This window comes from Anopheles funestus, chromosome 2RL (genome assembly GCF_943734845.2).
Source record: "Anopheles funestus chromosome 2RL, idAnoFuneDA-416_04, whole genome shotgun sequence".
Classification (NCBI taxonomy): Eukaryota; Metazoa; Arthropoda; class Insecta; order Diptera; family Culicidae; genus Anopheles; species Anopheles funestus.
In genome coordinates, this window is record NC_064598.1 from 34,909,261 (window position 1) to 34,924,080 (window position 14,820).

Consider the following 14,820-nt stretch of genomic DNA (forward strand, 5'->3'; position numbering starts at 1 on the left):
AAACAGGGTAGGGAGCTTGGTTCCTCGAATAACTTCTGGCACAGACATCTGAGGGCATGGCCGTCCAAGAAGAAAATGTAGCCATTGGTGCCATCTATCGACCACAGGTTAAAGATTGGCGATCCGTTGGATACCGACCGAGTTATAGGCAAAACTTGGTGCAAAAATGAGCCCTAGTCAATTTTCATTTTTTTGAAATTTTCGAATTTTTTATTATTTTTCACTCTTTTATTAATTTAAAGCATTACTTGAGGGAAAAGAAACTTATTTCAACCGATTGGCATTAAAATAAATCAATTTAATTTTTTTTTGCAAAATTTCTCTAAAAAAACGTAAGGGGTAAGCCTTATGAAATTCTTGAGTTGAAATTTTGTTTTAAATTTTTTTCCGATTTTTTATTCTTTTTTGTGTTTAAAGCAATATTTGAGTGAAAAGAAACTTATTGCAACTAATTCGCATTAAAATATATCAATTTTTTTAATTTTGCTATATTGCTCAAAAAATGGTATGGAATTTGGTTCCTCGAATATCTTCTGGTACAGACATCTGAGGGCATGGCCGTCCAAGAAGAAAATGTAGCCATTGGTGCCATCTATCGACCACAGGTTAAAGATTGGCGATCCGTTGGATACCGAAAAAGTTATAGGCAAAACTTGGTGCAAAAATGAGGAAAATTTGACATTTTCTCAAACAGGGTAGGGAACTTGGTTCGTCGAATAACTTCTGGCACAGACTTCTGAGAGCATGGCCGTCCAAGAAGAAAATGTAGCCATTGGTGCCATCTATCGACCACAGGTTAAAGATTGGCGATCCGTTGGATACCGACAGAGTTATAGGCAAAACTTGGTGCAATAATGAGGAAAATTTGACATTTTCTCAAACAGGGTAGGGAACTTGGTTCGTCGAATAACTTCTGGCACAGACATCTGAGAGCATGGCCGTCCAAGAAGAAAATGTAGCCATTGGTGCCATCTATCGACCACAGATTAAAGATTGGCGATCCGTTGGATACCGACCGAGTTATAGGTAAAATTTGGTGCAAAAATGAGGAATATTTTACATTTTCTCAAACAGGGTATGGAATTTGGTTCCTCGAATATCTTCTGGCACAGACATCTGAGGGCAAGGCCGTCCAAGAAGAAAATGTAGCCATTGATGCCATCTATCGACCACAGGTTAGACGGAAGATTGGCGATCCGTTGGATACCGACAGAGTTATAGGTAAAATTTGGTGCAAAAATGAGCCCTAGTCAATTTTCTTTTTTTTGAAATTTTCGAATTTTTTATTATTTTTCACTCTTTTATTAATTTAAAGCATTACTTGAGTGAAAAGAAACTTATTTCAACCGATTGGCATTAAAATAAATCAATTTAATTTTTTTTGCAAAATTTCTCAAAAAAAACGTAAGGGGTAAGTAAGCCTTATGAAATTTTTGAGTTGAAATTTTGTTTTAAATTTTTTTCCGATTTTTTATTCTTTTTTGTGTTTAAAGCATTATTTGAGTGAAAAGAAACTAATTACAACTAATTCGCATTAAAATATATCAATTTATTTAATTTTGCTATATTGCTCAAAAAATGGTATGGAATTTGGTTCCTCGAATATCTTCTGGCATAGACATCTGAGGGCATGGCCGTCCAAGAAGAAAATGTAGCCATTGATGCCATCTATCGACCACAGGTTAAAGATTGGCGATCCGTTGGATACCGACAGAGTTATAGGCAAAACTTGGTGCAAAAATGAGGAAAATTTGACATTTTCTCAAACAGGGTAGGGAACTTGGTTCGTCGAATAACTTCTGGCACAGACTTCTGAGAGCATGGCCGTCCAAGAAGAAAATGTAGCCATTGGTGTCATCTATCGACCACAGGTTAAAGATTGGCGATCCGTTGGATACCGACAGAGTTATAGGCAAAACTTGGTGCAAAAATGAGCCCTAGTCAATTGTCATTTTTTTGAAATTTTCGAATTTTTTATTATTTTTCACTCTTTTATTAATTTAAAGCATTACTTGAGTGAAAAGAAACTTATTTCAACCGATTGGCATTAAAATAAATCAATTTAATTTTTTTTTGCAAAATTTCTCTAAAAAAACGTAAGGGGTAAGCCTTATGAAATTTTTGAGTTGAATTTTTTTTTAAATTTTTTCCGATTTTTTATTCTTTTTTGTGTTTAAAGCATTATTTGAGTGAAAAGAAACTTATTGCAGCTAATTCGCATTAAAATATATCAATTTTTTTAATTTTGCTATATTGCTCAAAAAATGGTATGGAATTTGGTTCCTCGAATATCTTCTGGCACAGACATCTGAGGGCATGGCCGTCCAAGAAGAAAATGTAGCCATTGGTGCCATCTATCGACCACAGGTTAAAGATTGGCGATCCGTTGGATACCGACCGAGTTATAGGCAAAACTTGGTGCAAAAATGAGCCCTAGTCAATTTTCATTTTTTTGAAATTTTCGAATTATTTATTATTTTTCACTCTTTTATTAATTTAAAGCATTACTTGAGGGAAAAGAAACTTATTTCAACCGATTGGCATTAAAATAAATCAATTTAATTTTTTTTTGCAAAATTTCTCAAAAAAACGTAAGGGGTAAGTAAGCCTTATGAAATTTTTGAGTTGAAATTTTGTTTTAAATTTTTTTCCGATTTTTTATTCTTTTTTGTGTTTAAAGCATTATTTGAGTGAAAAGAAACTAATTACAACTAATTCGCATTAAAATATATCAATTTATTTAATTTTGCTATATTGCTCAAAAAATGGTATGGAATTTGGTTCCTCGAATATCTTCTGGCATAGACATCTGAGGGCATGGCCGTCCAAGAAGAAAATGTAGCCATTGATGCCATCTATCGACCACAGGTTAAAGATTGGCGATCCGTTGGATACCGACAGAGTTATAGGCAAAAATTGGTGCAAAAATGAGGAAAATTTTTACATTTTCTCAAACAGGGTATGGAACTTGGTTTGTCGAATAACTTCTGGCACAGACTTCTGAGGGCAAGGCCGTCCAAGAAGAAAATGTAGCCATTGGTGCCATCTATCGACCACAGGTTAAAGATTGGCGATCCGTTGGATACCGACCGAGTTATAGGCAAAACTTGGTGCAAAAATGAGCCCTAGTCAATTGTCATTTTTTTGAAATTTTCGAATTTTTTATTATTTTTCACTCTTTTATTAATTTAAAGCATTACTTGAGTGAAAAGAAACTTATTTCAACCGATTGGCATTAAAATAAATCAATTTAATTTTTTTTTTTTGCAAAATTTCTCAAAAAAAACGTAAGGGGTAAGCCTTATGAAATTTTTGAGTTGAAATTTTGTTTTAAATTTTTTCCGATTTTTTATTCTTTTTTGTGTTTAAAGCATTATTTGAGTGAAAAGAAACTTATTGCAACTAATTCGCATTAAAATATATCAATTTTTTTAATTTTGCTATATTGCTCAAAAAATGGTATGGAATTTGGTTCCTCGAATATCTTCTGGCACAGACATCTGAGGGCATGGCCGTCCAAGAAGAAAATGTAGCCATTGGTGCCATCTATCGACCACAGGTTAAAGATTGGCGATCCGTTGGATACCGACCGAGTTATAGGCAAAACTTGGTGCAAAAATGAGCCCTAGTCAATTTTCATTTTTTTGAAATTTTCGAATTATTTATTATTTTTCACTCTTTTATTAATTTAAAGCATTACTTGAGGGAAAAGAAACTTATTTCAACCGATTGGCATTAAAATAAATCAATTTAATTTTTTTTTGCAAAATTTCTCTAAAAAAACGTAAGGGGTAAGCCTTATGAAATTTTTGAGTTGAATTTTTTTTTAAATTTTTTCCGATTTTTTATTTATTTTTGTGTTTAAAGCATTATTTGAGTGAAAAGAAACTTATTGCAACTAATTCGCATTAAAATATATCAATTTTTTTAATTTTGCTATATTGCTCAAAAAATGGTATGGAATTTGGTTCCTCGAATATCTTCTGGTACAGACATCTGAGGGCATGGCCGTCCAAGAAGAAAATGTAGCCATTGATGCCATCTATCGACCACAGGTTAAAGATTGGCGATCCGTTGGATACCGAAAGAGTTATAGGCAAAACTTGGTGCAAAAATGAGGAAAATTTGACATTTTCTCAAACAGGGTAGGGAACTTGGTTCGTCGAATGACTTCTGGCACAGACTTCTGAGGGCAAGGCCGTCCAAGAAGAAAATGTAGCCATTGGTGCCATCTATCGACCACAGGTTAAAGATTGGCGATCCGTTGGATACCGACCGAGTTATAGGCAAAACTTGGTGCAAAAATGAGCCCTAGTCAATTTTCATTTTTTTGAAATTTTCGAATTATTTATTATTTTTCACTCTTTTATTAATTTAAAGCATTACTTGAGTGAAAAGAAACTTATTTCAACCGATTGGCATTAAAATAAATCAATTTAATTTTTTTTTGCAAAATTTCTCTAAAAAAACGTAAGGGGTAAGCCTTATGAAATTTTTGAGTTGAATTTTTTTTTAAATTTTTTCCGATTTTTTATTCTTTTTTGTGTTTAAAGCATTATTTGAGTGAAAAGAAACTTATTGCAACTAATTCGCATTAAAATATATCAATTTTTTTAATTTTGCTATATTGCTCAAAAAATGGTATGGAATTTGGTTCCTCGAATATCTTCTGGCACAGACATCTGAGGGCATGGCCGTCCAAGAAGAAAATGTAGCCATTGGTGCCATCTATCGACCACAGGTTAAAGATTGGCGATCCGTTGGATACCGACCGAGTTATAGGCAAAACTTGGTGCAAAAATGAGCCCTAGTCAATTTTCATTTTTTTGAAATTTTCGAATTATTTATTATTTTTCACTCTTTTATTAATTTAAAGCATTACTTGAGGGAAAAGAAACTTATTTCAACCGATTGGCATTAAAATAAATCAATTTAATTTTTTTTTGCAAAATTTCTCTAAAAAAACGTAAGGGGTAAGTAAGCCTTATGAAATTTTTGAGTTGAAATTTTTTTTTTAAATTTTTTCCGATTTTTTATTCTTTTTTGTGTTTAAAGCATTATTTGAGTGAAAAGAAACTTATTGCAACAAATTTTCATTAAAATATACCACATTTTTCAATTTTGCTACAATGCTGAAAAATGAGGAAAATTTTACATTTTCTCAAACAGGGTAGGGAGCTTGGTTCCTCGAATAACTTCTGGCACAGACATCTGAGGGCATGGCCGTCCAAGAAGAAAATGTAGCCATTGGTGCCATCTATCGACCACAGGTTAAAGATTGGCGATCCGTTGGATACCGACCGAGTTATAGGCAAAACTTGGTGCAAAAATGAGCCCTAGTCAATTTTCATTTTTTTGAAATTTTCGAATTTTTTATTATTTTTCACTCTTTTATTAATTTAAAGCATTACTTGAGGGAAAAGAAACTTATTTCAACCGATTGGCATTAAAATAAATCAATTTAATTTTTTTTTGCAAAATTTCTCTAAAAAAACGTAAGGGGTAAGCCTTATGAAATTCTTGAGTTGAAATTTTGTTTTAAATTTTTTTCCGATTTTTTATTCTTTTTTGTGTTTAAAGCAATATTTGAGTGAAAAGAAACTTATTGCAACTAATTCGCATTAAAATATATCAATTTTTTTAATTTTGCTATATTGCTCAAAAAATGGTATGGAATTTGGTTCCTCGAATATCTTCTGGTACAGACATCTGAGGGCATGGCCGTCCAAGAAGAAAATGTAGCCATTGGTGCCATCTATCGACCACAGGTTAAAGATTGGCGATCCGTTGGATACCGAAAAAGTTATAGGCAAAACTTGGTGCAAAAATGAGGAAAATTTGACATTTTCTCAAACAGGGTAGGGAACTTGGTTCGTCGAATAACTTCTGGCACAGACTTCTGAGAGCATGGCCGTCCAAGAAGAAAATGTAGCCATTGGTGCCATCTATCGACCACAGGTTAAAGATTGGCGATCCGTTGGATACCGACAGAGTTATAGGCAAAACTTGGTGCAATAATGAGGAAAATTTGACATTTTCTCAAACAGGGTAGGGAACTTGGTTCGTCGAATAACTTCTGGCACAGACATCTGAGAGCATGGCCGTCCAAGAAGAAAATGTAGCCATTGGTGCCATCTATCGACCACAGATTAAAGATTGGCGATCCGTTGGATACCGACCGAGTTATAGGTAAAATTTGGTGCAAAAATGAGGAATATTTTACATTTTCTCAAACAGGGTATGGAATTTGGTTCCTCGAATATCTTCTGGCACAGACATCTGAGGGCAAGGCCGTCCAAGAAGAAAATGTAGCCATTGATGCCATCTATCGACCACAGGTTAGACGGAAGATTGGCGATCCGTTGGATACCGACAGAGTTATAGGTAAAATTTGGTGCAAAAATGAGCCCTAGTCAATTTTCTTTTTTTTGAAATTTTCGAATTTTTTATTATTTTTCACTCTTTTATTAATTTAAAGCATTACTTGAGTGAAAAGAAACTTATTTCAACCGATTGGCATTAAAATAAATCAATTTAATTTTTTTTGCAAAATTTCTCAAAAAAAACGTAAGGGGTAAGTAAGCCTTATGAAATTTTTGAGTTGAAATTTTGTTTTAAATTTTTTTCCGATTTTTTATTCTTTTTTGTGTTTAAAGCATTATTTGAGTGAAAAGAAACTAATTACAACTAATTCGCATTAAAATATATCAATTTATTTAATTTTGCTATATTGCTCAAAAAATGGTATGGAATTTGGTTCCTCGAATATCTTCTGGCATAGACATCTGAGGGCATGGCCGTCCAAGAAGAAAATGTAGCCATTGATGCCATCTATCGACCACAGGTTAAAGATTGGCGATCCGTTGGATACCGACAGAGTTATAGGCAAAAATTGGTGCAAAAATGAGGAAAATTTTTACATTTTCTCAAACAGGGTATGGAACTTGGTTTGTCGAATAACTTCTGGCACAGACTTCTGAGGGCAAGGCCGTCCAAGAAGAAAATGTAGCCATTGGTGTCATCTATCGACCACAGGTTAAAGATTGGCGATCCGTTGGATACCGACCGAGTTATAGGCAAAACTTGGTGCAAAAATGAGCCCTAGTCAATTTTCATTTTTTTGAAATTTTCGAATTATTTATTATTTTTCACTCTTTTATTAATTTAAAGCATTACTTGAGTGAAAAGAAACTTATTTCAACCGATTGGCATTAAAATAAATCAATTTAATTTTTTTTTGCAAAATTTCTCTAAAAAAACGTAAGGGGTAAGCCTTATGAAATTTTTGAGTTGAATTTTTTTTTAAATTTTTTCCGATTTTTTATTCTTTTTTGTGTTTAAAGCATTATTTGAGTGAAAAGAAACTTATTGCAGCTAATTCGCATTAAAATATATCAATTTTTTTAATTTTGCTATATTGCTCAAAAAATGGTATGGAATTTGGTTCCTCGAATATCTTCTGGCACAGACATCTGAGGGCATGGCCGTCCAAGAAGAAAATGTAGCCATTGGTGCCATCTATCGACCACAGGTTAAAGATTGGCGATCCGTTGGATACCGACCGAGTTATAGGCAAAACTTGGTGCAAAAATGAGCCCTAGTCAATTTTCATTTTTTTGAAATTTTCGAATTATTTATTATTTTTCACTCTTTTATTAATTTAAAGCATTACTTGAGGGAAAAGAAACTTATTTCAACCGATTGGCATTAAAATAAATCAATTTAATTTTTTTTTGCAAAATTTCTCTAAAAAAACGTAAGGGGTAAGCCTTATGAAATTTTTGAGTTGAATTTTTTTTTAAATTTTTTCCGATTTTTTATTTATTTTTGTGTTTAAAGCATTATTTGAGTGAAAAGAAACTTATTGCAACTAATTCGCATTAAAATATATCAATTTTTTTAATTTTGCTATATTGCTCAAAAAATGGTATGGAATTTGGTTCCTCGAATATCTTCTGGCACAGACATCTGAGGGCATGGCCGTCCAAGAAGAAAATGTAGCCATTGATGCCATCTATCGACCACAGGTTAGACGGAAGATTGGCGATCCGTTGGATACCGACAGAGTTATAGGTAAAATTTGGTGCAAAAATGTGCCCTAGTCAATTTTCAATTTTTTTGAAATTTTCGAATTTTTTATTATTTTTCACTCTTTTATTAATTTAAAGCATTACTTGAGTGAAAAGAAACTTATTTCAACCGATTGGCATTAAAATAAATCAATTTAATTTTTTTTGCAAAATTTCTCAAAAAAAACGTAAGGGGTAAGCCTTATGAAATTTTTGAGTTGAAATTTCGTTTTAAATTTTTTTCCGATTTTTTATTCTTTTTTGTGTTTAAAGCATTATTTGAGTGAAAAGAAACTTATTGCAACTAATTCGCATTAAAATATATCAATTTTTTTAATTTTGCTATATTGCTCAAAAAATGGTATGGAATTTGGTTATTCGAATATCTTCTGGCACAGACATCTGAGGGCATGGCCGTCCAAGAAGAAAATGTAGCCATTGATGCCATCTATCGACCACAGGTTAAAGATTGGCGATCCGTTGGATACCGACCGAGTTATAGGCAAAACTTGGTGCAAAAATGAGCCCTAGTCAATTTTCATTTTTTTGAAATTTTCGAATTATTTATTATTTTTCACTCTTTTATTAATTTAAAGCATTACTTGAGTGAAAAGAAACTTATTTCAACCGATTGGCATTAAAATAAATCAATTTAATTTTTTTTTTGCAAAATTTCTCAAAAAAACGTAAGGGGTAAGCCTTATGAAATTCTTGAGTTGAAATTTTGTTTTAAAATTTTTTCCGATTTTTCATTCTTTTTTGTGTTTAAAGCAATATTTGAGTGAAAAGAAACTTATTGCAACTAATTCGCATTAAAATATATCATTTTTTTAATTTTGCTATATTGCTCAAAAAATGGTATGGAATTTGGTTCCTCGAATATCTTCTGGTACAGCCATCTGAGGGCATGGCCGTCCAAGAAGAAAATGTAGCCATTGGTGCCATCTATCGACCACAGGTTAAAGATTGGCGATCCGTTGGATACCGACCGAGTTATAGGCAAAACTTGGTGCAAAAATGAGCCCTAGTTAATTTTCATTTTTTTGAAATTTTCGAATTTTTTATTATTTTTCACTCTTTTATTAATTTAAAGCATTACTTGAGTGAAAAGAAACTTATTTCAACCGATTGGCATTAAAATAAATCAATTTAATTTTTTTTGCAAAATTTCTCAAAAAAAACGTAAGGGGTAAGCCTTATGAAATTTTTGAGTTGAAATTTTTTTTTTAAATTTTTTTTCGATTTTGTATTCTTTTTTGTGCTTAAAGCATTATTTGAGTGAAAAGAAACTTATTGCAACTAATTCGCATTAAAATATATCAATTTTTTTAATTTTGCTATATTGCTCAAAAAATGGTATGGAATTTGGTTCCTCGAATATCTTCTGGCACAGACATCTGAGGGCATGGCCGACCAAGAAGAAAATGTAGCCATTGATGCCATCTATCGACCACAGGTTAAAGATTGGCGATCCGTTGGGTACCGACCGAGTTATAGGAAAAATTTGGTGCAAAAATGAGCCCTAGTCAATTTTCATTTTTTTGAAATTTTTGAATTGTTTATTATTTTTCACTCTTTTATTAATTTAAAGCATTACTTGAGTGAAAAGAAACTTATTTCAACCGATTGGCATTAAAATAAATCAATTTAATTTTTTTTGCAAAATTTCTCAAAAAAAACGTAAGGGGTAAGCCTTATGAAATTTTTGAGTTGAAATTTTTTTTAAATTTTTTTCCGATTTTTTATTCTTTTTTGTGTTTAAAGCATTATTTGAGTGAAAAGAAACTTATTGCAACTAATTCGCATTAAAATATATCAATTTTTTTAATTTTGCTATATTGCTCAAAAAATAGTATGGAATTTGGTTCCTCGAATATCTTCTGGCACAGACATCTGAGGGCATGGCCGTCCAACAAGAAAATGTAGCCATTGATGCCATCTATCGACCACAGGTTAAAGATTGGCGATCCGTTGGATACCGACAGAGTTATAGGTAAAATTTGGTGCAAAAATGAGCCCTAGTCAATTTTCATTTTTTTGAAATTTTCGAATTTTTTATTATTTTTCACTCTTTTATTAATTTAAAGCATTACTTGAGTGAAAAGAAACTTATTTCAACCGATTGACATTAAAATAAATCAATTTAATTTTTTTTGCAAAATTTCTCAAAAACAAACGTAAGGGGTATGCCTTATGAAATTTTTGAGTTGAAATTTTTTTTAAATTTTTTTCCGATTTTTTATTCTTTTTGTGTTTAAAGCATTATTTGAGTGAAAAGAAACTTATTGCAACTAATTCGCATTAAAATATATCAATTTTTTAATTTTGCTATATTGCTCAAAAAATGGTATGGAATTTGGTTCCTCGAATATCTTCTGGCACAGACATCTGAGGGCATGGCCGTCCAAGAAGAAAATGTAGCCATTGATGCCATCTATCGACCACAGGTTAAAGATTGGCGATCCGTTGGGTACCGACCGAGTTATAGGTAAAATTTGGTGCAAAAATGAGCCCTAGTCAATTTTCATTTTTTTGAAATTTTCGAATTGTTTATTATTTTTCACTCTTTTATTAATTTAAAGCATTACTTGAGTGAAAAGAAACTTATTTCAACCGATTGGCATTAAAATAAATCAATTTAATTTTTTTTGCAAAATTTCTCAAAAAAAACGTAAGGGGTAAGCCTTATGAAATTTTTGAGTTAAAATTTTTTTTTAAATTTTTTTCCGATTTTTTATTCCTTTTTGTGTTTAAAGCATTATTTGAGTGAAAAGAAACTTATTGCAACTAATTCGCATTAAAATATATCAATTTTTTAAATTTTGCTATATTGCTCAAAAAATGGTATGGAATTTGGTTCCTCGAATATCTTCTGGCACAGACATGTGAGGGCATGGCCGTCCAAGAAGAAAATGTAGCCATTGATGCCATCTATCGACCACAGGTTAAAGATTGGCGATCCGTTGGATACCGACCGAGTTATAGGTAAAATTTGGTGCAAAAATGAGCCCTAGTCAATTTTCATTTTTTTGAAATTTTCGAATTTTTTAATATTTTTCCCTAATTTATTAATTTAAAGCATTACTTGAGTGAAAAGAAACTTATTTCAACCGATTGGCATTAAAATAAATCAATTTAATTTTTTTTGCAAAATTTCTCAAAAAAAACGTAAGGGGTATGCCTTATGAAATTTTTGAGTTGAAATTTTTTTTAAATTTTTTTTCCGATTTTTTATTCTTTTTTGTGTTTAAAGCATTATTTGAGTGAAAAGAAACTTATTGCAACTAATTCGCATTAAAATATATCAATTTTTTTAATTTTGCTATATTGCTCAAAAAATGGTATGGAATTTGGTTCCTCGAATATCTTCTGGCACAGACATCTGAGGGCATGGCCGTCCAAGAAGAAAATGTAGCCATTGATGCCATCTATCGACCACAGGTTAAAGATTGGCGATCCGTTGGATACCTACAGAGTTATAGGCAAAACTTGGTGCAAAGATGAGCCCTAGTCAATTTTCATTTTTTTGAAATTTTCGAATTGTTTATTATTTTTCACTCTTTTATTAATTTAAAGCATTACTTGAGTGAAAAGAAACTTATTTCAACCGATTGGCATTAAAATAAATCAATTTAATTTTTTTTGCAAAATTTCTCAAAAACAAACGTAAGGGGTATGCCTTATGAAATTTTTGAGTTGAAATTTTTTTTAAATTTTTTTCCGATTTTTTATTCTTTTTTGTGTTTAAAGCATTATTTGAGTTAAAAGAAACTTATTGCAACTAATTCGCATTAAAATATATCAATTTTTTAAATTTTGCTATATTGCTCAAAAAATGGTATGGAATTTGGTTCCTCGAATATCTTCTGGCACAGACATCTGAGGGCATGGCCGTCCAAGAAGAAAATGTAGCCATTGATGCCATCTATCGACCACAGGTTAAAGATTGGCGATCCGTTGGATACCGACCGAGTTATAGGTAAAATTTGGTGCAAAAATGAGCCCTAGTCAATTTTCATTTTTTTGAAATTTTCGAATTTTTTATTATTTTTCACTCTTTTATTAATTTAAAGCATTACTTGAGTGAAAAGAAACTTGTTTCAACCGATTGGCATTAAAATAAATCAATTTAATTTTTTTTGCAAAATTTCTCAAAAAAAACGTAAGGGGTAAGCCTTATGAAATTTTTGAGTTAAAATTTTTTTTTAAATTTTTTTCCGATTTTTTATTCTTTTTTGTGTTTAAAGCATTATTTGAGTGAAAAGAAACTTATTGCAACTAATTCGCATTAAAATATATCAATTTTTTTAATTTTGCTATATTGCTCAAAAAATGGTATGGAATTTGGTTCCTCGAATATCTTCTGGCACAGACATCTGAGGACATGGCCGTCCAAGAAGAAAATGTAGCCATTGATGCCATCTATCGACCACAGGTTAAAGATTGGCGATCCGTTGGATACCGACCGAGTTATAGGTAAAATTTGGTGCAAAAATGAGCCCTAGTCAATTTTCATTTTTTTGAAATTTTCGAATTTTTTTTATTATTTTTCACTCTTATATTAATTTAAAGCATTACTTGAATGAAAAGAAACTTGTTTCAACCGATTGGCATTAAAATAAATCAATTTAATTTTTTTTGCAAAATTTCTCAAAAAAAAACGTAAGGGTTAAGCCTAATGAAATTTTTGAGTTGAAATTTTTTTTTAAATTTTTTTCCGATTTTGTATTCTTTTTTGTGCTTAAAGCATTATTTGAGTGAAAAGAAACTTATTGCAACTAATTCGCATTAAAATATATCAATTTTTTTAATTTTGCTATATTGCTCAAAAAATGGTATGGAACTTGGTTCCTCGAATATCTTCTGGCACAGACATCTGAGGGCATGGCCGTCCAAGAAGAAAATGTAGCCATTGATGCCATCTATCGACCACAGGTTAAAGATTGGCGATCCGTTGGATACCGAAAGAGTTATAGTCAAAACTTGGTGCAAAAATGAGGAAAATTTTACATTTTCTCAAACAGGGTAGGGAACTTGGTTCGTCGAATAACTTCTGGCACAGACATCTGAGAGCATGGCCGTCCAAGAAGAAAATGTAGCCATTGGTGCCATCTATCGACTACAGGTTAAAGATTGGCGATCCGTTGGATACCGACCGAGTTATAGGTAAAATTTGGTGCAAAAATGAGGAAAAATTTTATATTTTCTCAAACGGGGTATGGAACTTGGTTTGTCGAATAACTTCTGGCACAGACATCTGAGGGCATGGCCGTCCAAGAAGAAAATGTAGCCATTGGTGCCATCTATCGACCACAGGTTAAAGATTGGCGATCCGTTGGATACCGACAGAGTTATAGGCAAAACTTGGTGCAAAAATGAGGAAAATTTTACATTTTCTCAAACAGGGTATGGAATTTGGTTCCTCGAATATCTTCTGGCACAGACATCTGAGGGCATGGCCGTCCAAGAAGAAAATGTAGCCATTGGTGCCATCTATCGACCACAGGTTAAAGATTGGCGATCCGTTGGATACCGACCGAGTTATAGGCAAAACTTGGTGCAAAAATGAGCCCTAGTCAATTTTCATTTTTTTGAAATTTTCGATTTTTTTTTTATTTTTCACTCTTTTATTAATTTAAAGCATTACTTGAGTGAAAAGAAACTTATTTCAACCGATTGGCATTAAAATAAATCAATTTAATTTTTTTGCAAAATTTCTCAAAAAAAAACGTAAGCCTTATGAAATTTTTGAGTTGAAATTTTGTTTTAAATTTTTTTCCGATTTTTTATTCTTTTTTGTGTTTAAAGCACTATTTGAGTGAAAAGAAACTTATTGCAACTAATTCGCATTAAAATATATCATTTTTTTTAATTTTGCTATATTGCTCAAAAAATGGTATGGAATTTGGTTCCTCGAATATCTTCTGGCACAGACATCTGAGGGCATGGCCGTCCAAGAAGAAAATGTAGCCATTGATGCCATCTATCGACCACAGGTTAAAGATTGGCGATCCGTTGGATACCGACAGAGTTATAGGTAAAATTTGGTGCAAAAATGAGGAAAATTTGACATTTTCTCAAACAGGGTAGGGAACTTGGTTCCTCGAATAACTTCAGGCACAGACATCTGAGGGCATGTCCGTCCAAGAAGAAAATGTAGCCATTGGTGCCATCTACCGACCACAGGTTAAAGATTGGCGATATGTTGGATACCGACAGAGTTAGAGGCAAAACTTGATGCAAAAATGAACCTTTTGAAATTTTCAAATTTTTATATTTTATTTATTTTTTTCTGATTTTTTATTTTTTTTTTAATTTAACACATTATTCGAGTGAAAATAAACTTATTTGAACCAATTGGCATTAACATAAATCAATTTAATTTTTTTTGCAAAATTTATCAAAAAAAAAGTAAAGCTATAGCCTTATGAAATTTTGTAGTGGAAATTTTGATTGAATTTTTTTCTGATTTTTTGTTCTTTTTTTAATTTAAAGCATTATTTGAGTGAAAAGAAACTTATTTCAACCAATTGGCATAAAAATAAATCAATTTTTAAATTTTGCAAAATTACTTAAAAAAAGAGAAGTCTATAGCCGTATGAAATTTTCAAGTTTTTATATTTTTTTTTTAATGTTTTTCTAATTTTCTATTCTTTTTTTATTTAAAGCATTATTTGAGCGAAAAGAAACTTATTTCAACCAACCATTAACAGCAATCCTTCTGTTTTAAAAACAGCATTAATAATAATTA

The 14,820-nt window shown here is 31.7% G+C and overlaps 1 long non-coding RNA gene across 2 annotated transcripts; it reads left to right on the forward strand.

Annotated features, from left to right (window-relative positions):
• Window positions 1-727: 727 nt before the first annotated feature.
• On the forward strand, window positions 728-13,637 carry LOC125766570 (uncharacterized). 2 transcript variants are annotated; one of them, XR_007418672.1, is made up of 3 exons: window positions 728-795; window positions 10,517-10,557; window positions 13,427-13,637. It is a non-coding gene; the product is annotated as an uncharacterized LOC125766570 (long non-coding RNA). The 2 variants fall into 2 exon arrangements; XR_007418673.1 differs by lacking the exon at window positions 728-795 and adding an exon at window positions 5,891-5,958.
• Window positions 13,638-14,820: the final 1,183 nt, after the last annotated feature.